The following is a 12298-nucleotide window of genomic DNA, read 5'->3' on the forward strand; positions in this document are numbered from 1 at the left end:
GCATTCTACCTACTACATCACCTATTTGCCTCAATAACCAGAGGTGCATAAATGATACTCACCAACTGTTGCATTACCTCAGGATATAGATTGCTACTCAGAACCTACTAAGAATAGTTACTATAGATATTCTCTTACAGTTTCCTCATTTTTTTTGTTCTTTCTTTTTCTGTCCTCAGACCAAAGATCTTTCACCCTCATAAGGAAAACAAGAAAAAGATAAGAATTGAATTATCCTCCCTTTATACTTTTATACATTATCAATCAAGGAAAAGTACTATCCCATCTCTTATCTTCTTTTTTTTCTAAACAGTTATTTAAAAGTTCCTTTTTGTTTTATTTAACATTGATTTTCAGCATGTATTCATTTTGATATTCAGTATTTTTAATATTACCTTACAAAATCATGCCACTCTTCCATAATACATGCTTTCTCCTTTAACTTTAAAGAAAGCTCCCCACTCTCTTTGAAATTCAATTATTTGTATTTGTTTTATCAGAGTTTCATTCTTAAGAAACTGTCATTCCTAATGTGCACAATTCCCAGTTGAATTTTAAGGCATAAGAATTTATATGTCCTATTCCTGAATTATTTTTAAGTTCTATTTCCTAAAATTTAGGTTGTAAATTTCCCTCTGCCTGCCTTTTATTTCTTACCTTATGTCACCAATACTAAGATGGCATGGGCATTTCCTCTAAATTCTCTTATCATTTTTATTTTGGCAATAAGATTCTCTTTATTGCAGTGGGATCATAATAGTAGCTCTCTTTATGCTTTTAAAACAATTAAATGATTATCAAAATAAAAGATTCCCAACTTCTATGCTTTTAGCAGAGCAATTGAACAACATCCAGATAACTGAGATTGCGTATCCCTACCATATTATATTTCTATACCAACTTTGTTATTGGATTTCAGAACTCAACATTAATCTCTTCCTTCTGATTCAGTAGTATGTAGTATACTTTTACCAAAGCACCATCTTTCTTCTTCCAAAGACTTTTACCCTGATACTCTCCATCATTCTTTACCTTTTTGATTCATGGATTCCCTTGAAAGAAAATACTTTGGTGACTCCTTATCTTTTATAGAACAAAATATATTTGTTCCTGATTTCCCCAGTCAGTAATGTCCGCAACCCCTTAACACTTTATAATAATTGATATTTATTATTATATATAATTACTTATATATACAATGATTTTTATGATTTATTTTGTATACTACTGTTTGAAGTTATATTGATTTTTGCTATTATTTCTCCTTTTCCATATTCCATTCACAAATCTAATCTGAGCAAATCCTAGTGATGCCTTTATGCTAAATTTATCTCTTTACACTGTATTCATTTCTTAATAAGTCATACTCCTTATATTTGTGTATAGACATGTGAGTTTATTGGTAGTACCATTGCCTCTCTTTTGGGATGCTATTTTCTGTAAGTTAAAATATATCTTCATTGTTCTTATTCTTTCTGTGGTCTGCCTCCTACTCTGTGGGGTAAACATCCTCTGAAACAAAAAGTCTTATATTCTCACATTCCCCTCCCCATTTTATTTTTATTTATATTGTGCTATCCTGAGGAACTGTTGTATTAGAACAGAATATACTGTTATTCACTTTATTTCCTCCATGAATTTTTCTCTAGTGTAAGTAATATGTATCTTGTGTCACAATAGACAAAAAGGGAAATATGTATTATATGATGACATGTGTAACCTATGTCATATTACTTGCCTTTTTTGTGAGGGTGGAAAGGTGGGAGGGAGGAGAAAAATGAGGTATAGATTTTTGGATATATCTGTTGTAAGAATCTGTTTCTCTTGGATAAGTATATTTTAATTTATTATAAATGTCTAACAAATCATATATATTATTTTATGTTGCATATTATGTTATGTTATATTAAAAAATAAAAATAAATGGTAACTCAGAACAAAAAATACAAATATTCAAATAGACCACCAAAATATAACAGGTTTACTGTCTACTGGTTCCCTGATATGCACAGAAATTTTCATGATCAGGGAATAAGCATATAAGGGCACATACATAGGTTACAGGTATTATCAACCATGCATGGCAGGATCAAATCCAATGTCATTCTAGCCTAATGGATATTTCCATTGAGCTATTGCTCTTCTCTGATTTCAAATGTAATGTAGTTTCTTAACATAGTTTCTACACAATTTATAGAAGGTGTCTACCAGTTTTTTTTTTAATTTACATATTTTAGTCCTATCATTAGCTCTTTACTACTTTAAATCCTTGCCAATCATACTCAGTCAGTTAAGTAGAAAAGTCCTAAATCTGTCTTTTGATTTTGTTTTTCTTTCTCCCACTCAAGATCTCTTAGTCTAAATTATTATCTGAATTTTTCTGAAAAATTTTAAACTATATCTGTGAGTCTCTACCCAAAGACTCCTTCCAAATCAAGCCACAGGTTCCACTTAAGGAAACTGCAAAGGAGCTGAGTGGACTCAAATTAAGGACATTTTTTTCACCATCTTTCCCAGATAATCAATCTCTATGTTTGCATAATCTCTAGGAGACAACTAAAAAGGGAGGGATGGACCTTTTGAAGATAACCACTTTTCCTCTTCTGGTCCTTAACAAAAAGATATTACTGTGCTTTTAAAATTTAGTTGACATCTACTATGGATGGAAGGCTTCTAATATTATAATGGTGTGTCTCAATTAACTTAATAAATATATTGTTAGCATTTTCTAGTTTTGAATGTTATAAATAGTTGGATTTAGTAACATGAATTATGAAATCCCTTTTTTGTGACATGTCTAGGGTAGATCCTTTTTCATCATCTAAAATGATTTATTTGATCTTTCCTTTTTCACTAATCTGAATCTTTCCTCAGTTAATTCTCTGACTTCAGACCATTTACCTTCATACATCTATCATCTTCAAATATAAAGAAAAATAAATTTGCCTTTCTGAAGTATGGATTAATATTTTCAGTTCTCATCAGTGGGAGTCATAAACTTATAAGAAAACATCTTCCTTGGCTTCACACATGTAAATCAAAGGTCTACCTCTACCTCTTCAACTCATAGGTGAAATGAATCTTTAAAGTTATAATATCTATCAAGTTGCATAGACAGGTTTGGAGATTCAACTTGAGAAATTTTAAGTCTAGAGCTAGAAAATTAACTGCAATGTCCAGTATACTGCCACACTATCTATTTCTGCTATGATCCTCTAAGATGAATATTACAGGGTAAGTAGAAAGTGCTACTTTCTAGCTACTTTCTAGTAGGTGAGCCAAGTATTCTCATGGACAGAAAAAAAATTGCAATTAAGGAAGAGAAGATAAGGTAAAACTAACGGTTGACTTCTTGGAATGTACAAATTCATAGTCCATAACAAAGATCCACCTGTTAATAGAAATTTTTTGAGTCTTTATTAAACTGTGCTTCTTTTTAAAAAAATACTAATAAATTAATTTAGACTATTTTCCCATGATTATATGATTCATGTTCTTTCCCTTGCCTCCTCCCTCTCTTCACAGCCAAGAGCAATTCCACTGTGTTTTACATGTATCACTGATCAAGACATACTTCCATATTATTAATATTTACAACAGAGTGATCATTTAAAGTCTACATCTACAGTCATGTCCCCATCGAACCACGTGATCAAACAATTTTTTTCTTTTGTGTTTCTAGCCCCATAGTTCTTTCTCTGGATGTGGATAGTGTTATTTCTCATAAATCTCTCAGAATCTGATTGTGTTTGATTGTGCCACAGTGTATCAGCCTCTGAGTATAATGCTCTCCTTGTTCTGCTCCTTTTTCTTTACATCAATTCCTGGAGGTCATTCAAGTTCACATGGAATTACTCCAGTTCATTATTACTTTTAGTACAATAGTATTCCATCACCAACAGAAACCACAATTTGTTCAGCCATTACCCAATTGAAGGACATCCCCTCATTTTGCAATTTTTTGCCACCACAAAGAGCATGTCAATAAATACTTTTGTAAAGTCTTTTTTCTTAATATCTCTTTGGGATACAAAGTCAGCAGTGGTATGACTGGATCAAAGGGAAGACAATCTTTTAAAGCCCTTTGAGCATAGTTCCAAATTGCCCTTCAGAGTGGTTGGCCCAATTCACAACTCTACCAGCAGTGTATTAGTGTCCCAATTTTGCCACATCCCCACCAACATTTATCACTTTCCTTTGTCATATTAGCCAATCTGCTAGGTATGAGGTGTAAACTGTTCTTAAATGTGAGAAATTTCAAATTCTACTTATCCTAGATTGTGTTCCATTGAATCACAGAATCCCCAAAATGAAAAACAACTCAGAAGTCATTTAATCTGCCCTATGTTTCATGAGAATGTCTTCTATATAGCAAGCCAAATTAGTGGTCATCCAATTACCAATTGAATTTTCAGTGACTGGGCAGTCCACTAAATCTTAATCCTAAAACTGTCCATTTGCCTTCTGAGTAAGCTTTAAGTGTTAGTAAATTTATCCCTTAAGCAAATTAATTTTCCTCTGCATCTTTCACCTGCTGCTTTTAGTTGGTTTTCAGGGGGAAATTATACTCTTTGTGTGTTTTTATTTCCCATTTTAACTGAATTTAAAATTTTTGAAGATGGTAGTAACTGATTTTGAATTTGTAAGTTAAACAGATGTGTTCCTTCACATAATAGTGTAATCATCTCTTCAGTAATTAAGACTTCAAATCACTTAATAAATCATCTTTAACTCTTCCATTTTCCTTCTCCCCATATCCTGATATTTGCTGAGCCCTGACATTTCTGCTGCCCAATATCTTTTTGGAAAGCAGCATGATATTGCAGATAGTAGTTAATATTTGGAATTGGGAAATCCTAAATTCAAGCCCCACCTCTGATACATATTGTTGTATGATCCTGAACTAATCATAGGTTCTCATTGCCCAAAACAACCATCTGAAGTTAGAAGTTGCTGTTTCTGAACTTCATTGGTAGCAGTTTCTACCTTTATAATTCCCTAGACCAGTGATATCAACTTAAATAGAAACCAGGACTACCAAACCCTATCTAAGTATCCCTCTAAGCAACATATTAACTCGGAAAATTATATATTAATATAATTTAAGTTCAATTATATTTTTGTTTATTTTGTCAAACATATCCCAATTAAATTTTAACCTCGTTCAGACAGCACTTGAGAATATTATCTGGCAACATAACTCGAGGGCCAGATGTTTGACATCTCTGCCCTGACCCAAACCAATGAAATCATAGATTGGACAAAAATATAAATATAGAAATACAGATATACACATGTAGATATTTAAGCATAGAGGTAAGCATATATCTTAATTGTCAAATCCTTTCAATCTTCATTTTTCTTACCTCTCTATAGCCTTTGACATTGCTAATCACTCACTTCTTCTTGATATGCTCTTCTATATAGGCTTTCATAATTCTTTCTTAGCTCTCCTCCTTCCTATCTGACCTCTATTTCACAATCTCTTTTGCTGGATCTTTATCCACGTCCTCTCTGCTAAAATCAGGAGTCCCCCAGGACTCTATCCTGGGCCCAGGATGCATGGCATGTTCAGAGTAAACTAATAACATCTTGGCTTGCCAAGTCCTCTTGAGGATTGCTTTCCTCCTTTTGATGTCCATCCAACTCTCATGTGCAGCTTCAAAAAAGGTGTAGCCTGTGCAGCAGCCACACCCCAGGAAAAATCTAAGTAAGTGAGTTAAACATTATTGTAGGTAACTCACTAAACCAATCAGTGAGTTAGCAGGTGTCTTCCTCAGGCATGTAAAGACTTTACCTGGTGAAATGTGCAGATGTGATCAATGCATTCAAATGACCATGAAGACAGCTGAAATGGGTACTTTGAAGCACATATTGCTTAGTTAATCATCAAAGAAAGCACCAAAAAGTCATATACTACATCTTAAACCTTCACCTGTCATCTCGAGTCATCTGGCAACTGGACTTGCATGTCTCTGGAAGAGAGCATAAGGCCAACAACTTTGTGCAATTCTGCCTCACTTAAATCCAATTTATGAACAAATCAAAAAACATCACCAGAGATATCACTTTGGTACTCTTCGAGTAGAAAGGACAACCAAAAAAATAAACCCCAAAACTTACCAACCAATTAATAAACCATCCTGGATCCCCTTCTCTTCTTCCTCTACAATATTCCACTTAGTGATTTCATCAGCTCCCATGGATTCAATAATCCTCTCAATTTTGATGATTCTGAAATTTATTTATTCATCCCTAAGCTCTTTCCTAACCTCTAGATTCTCATATCCAACTAGTTTTCAGATAGCTCATACTGGATGTACTATTAATCTCTTAAACTCAATACACAGAAAATTGAATTAATATTTCCTGCAAATTAACAGCTGCACTTCTGAAAATTCCTTTTACCATCATACTCCCAGTGATGCAGTCTCAAAATCTAGGTGCTGTTGTGCTCCTTAATCTCTCCCATCTTCCATATACAACAAATTGTCATTTGAACATATCTTGTATTCACACATTCAATTCTCTTCTCTGACAATGATGATAATGTGCAACAGACTCTGATCTTCTCCTCACTTCATATCTGGAAAATTAAAGTATCTGCTGGTTGGTCTCCTGATTCAAATCTCACCACACTACAGTCCATCCTCTACTCACTTGTCAAATTAATTTTCCAAAAAAAAAAAAAAAAAGATCAGATCTTATCACTCTCCTATTAAAAAAAGTGTATCCCATCACATTTAGAATTCATTACAAAAGTTTCTCTTTGACAAGTCCTTTGCAACCTGACCCTCTCTAACTTTCTAGACTTCTTAGACATTATTCCCCACCAATGTATATTGAAATCCAGTAGTACTGGCCTCCATTCTCTTTTTTTACATGAGATAGTCCATCACAATGCTCTGGACTTTTTCACCTACTGTTCTCCATGACTGGAGTTCTAAACTTCTTCCTCTCTACTTCCTGGATTCTTTCAAGTCCCAACTAAAATTATCCTTTTAATCATAAGGCTTTCTTGATTTCTTTTAATTTTAGGACCCTCTATTTCTTATCTCCAATTAATTACACACACACAAACATGAATAGTTTGTACATCATTGTTGGCATGTTGTTTCTCCCATTCAAATATGAAATCCTTGAGAACAGGGACTATTTTTTTGCCTTTCTTTGTATCCATGGAACTTAGAAAGGTACCTGGAATATAGTGATTAGTAATATTGACTGACTAACTGTGATACATATAAAGATGGAAATATATATGAATACATATTATAATAAATCTATAACATAATAATAATATCTATTCCCATCCCTTTTCCTTTCTACTCACTTGGTCATCACCGTAGCTCAGGACTTCAGTTTTTTTCATGGACTGATAACCTTACCTAAGGAAGGCAAAGGAGCCCTTGGGGAAGGACTGAGACTTGTTCTGCTTAACCAGACTTGTCAGAACAGAACGCTTGTTTAGACTTCATATAATTTCTATTATGCCTTCCATTAGAGAGATGGCATGTAGTGGAAAAGGTGCTGAATGGGCAGTCAGGAAGACCTGGTTTCTAGCCATTCTTCCAATGATTTATAGCTATGTGAAGCTGAACAGTTCACTTCATTGCTTTGTGCCTCAGGTTCCTTCTCTATAAAATTAAGAAGATCCTTTCCATCTTTAAATGCAGAACCCTATAATCCTATGATCGACTCAACAAACTTATTTGTTAAGCACCTAGGCAAAACATGTTACATTTAAAAAACAAATTGGTCTACTTTGAAATATAAGAGTTCGCCTTGAGAGGTCATAATTTCCCCAACGATGAGGATTACTGAGCAAAGTATGGGGAAGGAGAGGGAATAAAATTTTTAAAAGATCCTACTATGCACCAAACATTGCTAAGTGCTTTACAAATTTTATCTCATTTGTAAGAACTTTAGGAAAGTGTCTCTGAGGCTACAGACAAAACAGAGTTCTGGGCATGAGCTGAGAACTTGGAAGGAGAGAAGCAGATGAAGTTCTGACAGTTGGTCACTAAACTCAGAATCTCTCTTTGACTTTTGGTGAAGACAGATTTATCTCAGACCTTGCTCTACTTTCCTGACTGTGAGAACTCATCTTGGAGAAGATGCTGTCAAATCTGCTGTGTTGGAGAACTATTTTGAAGGAAGAAAGAAAGCTTGTTTGTCTAAATTCTGAGAGACATCTCAGACCTGTCCTCTGGTCAGTTAGCCTCTGCCATATTGGGCTAACTGACTCCATTTACTTGAATACACTGTTAACAATATTAAGTTATTTTAATAAGTATCACAGTTTAGGTTTTAGTCAGATAGCATGTTATGTGGGTTCTAGTAAGTGATAAGAAGGGCAGAGTAGCAAGAAGAAACAAAAGGCTTTGCCCTGAGGCAAATGTAGAAGTGTGGGTGGAGAAATTAGTTTCTTAAGTTTTAGGGCATCCTGTTTTACTAATCCTTACTTTGTTTATTATTCTATAAGATAAATAAATAGTTTTTTATATTAAAATTTTTTCTCATTTGTTCACTTTAGTGTGTTAATGGAAAGAACTCCTGTCAAGAGACATATCAGATTGCATGATCTATGAGGTCCTATTGAACTCTAAAATTCTCTGATTCCCCCAGGGCTGTTGCATTTTGATGCTTTTATTCATTTTAGGAGTTCATTATTTTTTTATAAAAATTAGGAAAAAAACCTTATCTATTTTTACTACTTTTCAATAGTTCTATTCAAAGGTTGGACAAGTTAAAATGAATAGAATTTTAGAACAAAATTGATTTTTTCCCCTTCTTTACCTATGAATTTCTTCTATCCATGCTATTTTTTGATTAATTAAAATTCCATTTATTTTAAAATTTCACTAGTGCTTTCTGCTTTTATACCATGGTCCTTGAATATAAACTCTTAGTCTCAGTACCACCAGTCCCCCATAACAAAGAAAAAAAAATCTAGTGACTGAATCAAATAAAGTTTGTAAGGTTCTCTAAAACAAACTCTTTGCTAAGAGAAGGGAGGTATGATTTATATTAGCATTCAAATTAGAATGTATTTCATGGATGCTTATGTGTTCATGTATTCACTCATGATAAGTTTATAGAGGCATCTAAAATTCATTTAAGATAGTTATTAATCATTATTTGAAGGTTTGGAGATTGTGAATCATAGTTATTTAGAATTTTAAAGCAGGAAAGAACATTATATATCACCTAGTACAACCCTATACAGTATAATCTAATTATAATTATAACCTAAACTAGTACAACTAACTATAATCCCATCTAGTAAAACCTAAAATTATAAGTAAAATTTTATACACACATACATATGTGTGGAAAAATATGATGTGGGAAAAATTCTAATTTATTAAAATGACTTACTTAAAGCCATACCCCTAGTGAATGGTGGAAGAGCTTAAAATCAGTTTGCAGAATCAGTTTGAGGGGGATAAACACACACACACATTTGAACAAGGGGGAGATCTATAGAAAGAGTGGGGAAGAGTTAGTAAAAGGATTCTTCCATTAAAAATGGGAAATTGTGTTCATCCCAATGAGGTCTATGATCTCAAAAACAAGTCTACTTGTGTGACAAAACATTCAAAGCAGCATTTTTATTTTGTGGTAGCAAAAATAAGTGGAAACAAAATAAATATTTAATGATTGAGGAGCAGATGAACATATGGCACATGACAATAATGGATTTTTTTTGGGATGTAAAAATAATAAATATGAAAGATTTAGGGAAACATGGGAAGTGTGTATAAGGTGAAGCAGAACAAAGAGATTAGAACTAAAACAATATTATGTAACTAAAATAATATAAATTAAATACTTGAAGACATTTAAATTCGACAAAATGCAATGGATAATCTTTTTTTCTCCAGAGAATTTAGCTAGGGGCATTCTTCTCAATAGATAGTGCAATATGGGGGTGGTATCAGGCACATTTGTTGTTTTGAACATTTTTCCTTTATTACAAAAATGTTTCTATTGGGATAGAAATATTATTGGTAAGAAATCCTGGTACAAAAACAATATATATCTACATGGTAACATGGTATAGGTTAAAACAAATGGAAAATTGAATCAATGCAACAAACTACTGATCTCAGAACCAAAACCAATCAATCACAATAGTCTATTGTTTCATAACTACCAAAACATAATCTTTAAGAGAAAAGAATTTGCCAAGAATTACTAAGAAAACTGGAAAGCATTTTGGCAACATTTGAATTAGTTTAACTGTTTATCCTGTGTGACAATTAATTTCAAATAGATTTTACCTACTTACTTTACCTACAAAACATCATTTTTAAGGGATTTTAAATAAATGCTTTTCACCACGGCAGCAAGTTTAAGAAGAGTCCTAATAGGTAGCATAGAATTAATAACAGAAGATGAAATAGAAAATTTTACCTACATGGAACTAAAAATCTTTCACACAAAATCAATTGTAGTTGAAAAGAAATAAAATGTTCAATTAAAAAAAGGAGCTTTAAATATATCTTATAAAAATCTGATATCAAATATATATATATATACATATATATATATAATTAAGACAAATATAGAAGACCAAGAGCTATTCCCCAAAGATTATGAAAGGATATAAACAATTTTCAAAAGAATTTCAAACTATCAACAACTATATTAAAGTCTATCACTATTTGTTACTAATAAGAAATTCAAATTGAAGCAATTCTGAGATTTGAATTCAAATGAATCAAGTTGAGAAAGATATTAAAAAAATAGAAGTAGTCAGTGTTGGAAAGGCTGTGGAAGACAATAAAGTTATAGACTATTGATAGAATTATAAATTGGGATCATTTTGATGTTCCTCTATCTCTTTAAGAGTCAGGAAGAGTGCAAGAATTCTCAGTAGAGGAGAACTATCAGGAGCCAGTTAGCCAGAGCTGAAGATTCCATTACCTAGGAGATGAGGAAGTGAAGGAAGGGAGAGTTGGCAGTTAGAGGTCTTTTGCCTCTGGACCTTCAGGGATCTGGAGGTCAATCTTCCTTTGCCTCTGCTACTGACAGTTCTGACTACTGACATTTGGGATAGAGAAACAGATTTAAGGAGTTTGTGGGTGATGAATATCTATGTATAAGGAAAATAGGTGAATCACTTTTAGGTAGCAAAGGTTAGATAGGTCTGTTCTAGCCTGGCAAGAAGCACCTACCCTTGAAGACAGTTGGAGTAAGTTTTTTAGAAATTTTAGATAGTATTAGGAATTTAGGTATAGTCATAAGGTATTAGGATAATAATCTCTCTTTGCTCCTTTCTATTTCTATCTATACTTACTGTTTTTATTAAACTGTTCTCTTCACTTTTGTCAAACTCCTACCATTTAACCTTTACACTGGAAAAGAACTTGAAATTATTTGAAATAATAATACCCTTGGATACAGGATATATATATATATATATATATACGTATATATATATATATATATATGTATATATATATATATATATATATCTGACTTTCCTGTATCCAAGGGTATTATATACACATATATATACACATATATAGACAGTATACACATACATTCATATATAGACATATATCATTGCTATTTAAATATTCTCACAAATATCAAAGATACGAAATCCACATGAATGCCAAAATATTTATAGCAGCGTGTGTGTGTGTGTGTGTGTGTGTGTGTGTGTGTGTGTGTGTGTGTGTAAATAAGTGGAAGCAAAGGGATTGGTAAATATCTCATTATATTATAGTGAAGAAATGTGGTAGAATACTATTGTAAGAAATAGTGAATATGGGGAAATAAAAGAAGCCTTGAAAAACCTATATGAACTGAAATAGTGTGAAATAAGTAGAAATAATAGAATACACAATACCATAATACAAAGTAAAAGTATACTGAAAGGAAACTAAACTCCAAGTAATTGTAATGATTTATCTTGTTCTTGGAGAAGAGAACATCAAAAGCTTATTTTCCATTTGGTAGAGAAGTGGGGAATGATAGAGGTGAAATATAGTCACTGTGAATAATAGCGAGGGGAACTGGAGAGATGAAGGAAGCTTAGAGCGGCTGTTGTTTAGGACTGGTTTCTGTGTCACACTTCCTGCCCCCTCCCCTTGGAGTTGAGCAGGTTTCCTAATGGAGTCTCACAGCCCAGCCTCAAAAGTAAGTTGAGTTCTTTCAGCTTTCTAATACTTGATGAATTAAAGCTCCCCTTTCTATTACATGGACTCTAACCCAATGTTGTTGTCACTAAATGTATTTAATTTAATTTTGAAGGAAAGACGGGAGAGGGGAGAGGACAGATATG

The sequence above is a fragment of the Monodelphis domestica genome, chromosome 4 (assembly GCF_027887165.1).
Source record: "Monodelphis domestica isolate mMonDom1 chromosome 4, mMonDom1.pri, whole genome shotgun sequence".
In the NCBI taxonomy this organism is placed as follows: Eukaryota; Metazoa; Chordata; class Mammalia; order Didelphimorphia; family Didelphidae; genus Monodelphis; species Monodelphis domestica.